Below are 1,002 nucleotides of genomic sequence, written 5' to 3' on the forward strand. Positions count from 1 at the left end.
AACCAGAATGTCTGGTCTGGTCCTCCCCCCCACCCAGGTCCCGGCTCCTGCACGTTGCATGGAGATGGGAAGCAGTGGAGGGTACTGCTGACTTTGGGGGAGTGGGGATGGGCTGGGGGGTTGGGAGGGAAGCAAAATGTGTCGGGGGGGAGGAGAGTTTCAAGAACTGTGGGCGAGCCAGCCTCCAGCCATGGGCTGGCCACCCCCTCCCCTAAGCGTGGCCACGACTCCCTCCCCCTCTGGGTACCCAGCAGAGCCTCCCCTACTTGGCCCTGGCGAAGACCCCCCACCCCCCCGCCCGGCCTCCTCCTACCCGGCGACTCCACTCCCACCTCCAGACCTGGGGCTGGCAGCCACTCCCCCTCGGCTGACCCCGGCTGACCCCCTCCCCCAGCCTCCACGGACTCCTGAAAGCGAAGCTCGCCCGGTCCCCCGACGCGTGCGGCTGCCCCCAACCCCCAGGACCAGCTCGGGCCCCTCCCCCTCAGCCCCCGAGGGAGGGAGCGGGCACACTCCGCCGGGGCGGCATGAATCAAACGCTCCGCGGCTAAGAATAGCTGGCACGCAGCTGGTACCGAGACGGGCTGAGGAATCGGGCGGGGGGGGGGGGGGGTAAAAGGGGAGAGAGGGGGTGCCCTGGGAGGCTGCGGGGGTACGGCGGGGGGGAGCGTGCCGGCGTGGCCGAGAGCCGGCCCGGAGAATGAATGGAGGCGGAGAGGCTGGGAGAGGCGGGCAGACGGAGCCCGGGCTGGGGCCGAGAAACTGGTGGGGGAGAGCCCGGGTCCGCGGAGAGGGGGCGGAGGCCCCCGGGAGCAGGACTCGGGGGCGGGAACCGAGGGGGCGCGCCGGCCAGTGGGGAAGGAAGCGGGGACCGGGTTGGGATGCAGGGAGCTCGTGAAAGGGTGGGAGGGGATTGGACGAGTCTGGAAGGAGAAGCCGAAACCACAGGGGGTCGAAAGGGGCGGCGAAGGCCGAGGCCCTGACCCCCGCTGGAGGGGGTGG

This window comes from Bison bison, unplaced genomic scaffold (genome assembly GCF_000754665.1).
Source record: "Bison bison bison isolate TAMUID 2011002044 unplaced genomic scaffold, Bison_UMD1.0 scf7180017864285, whole genome shotgun sequence".
NCBI classification, from domain to species: Eukaryota; Metazoa; Chordata; class Mammalia; order Artiodactyla; family Bovidae; genus Bison; species Bison bison.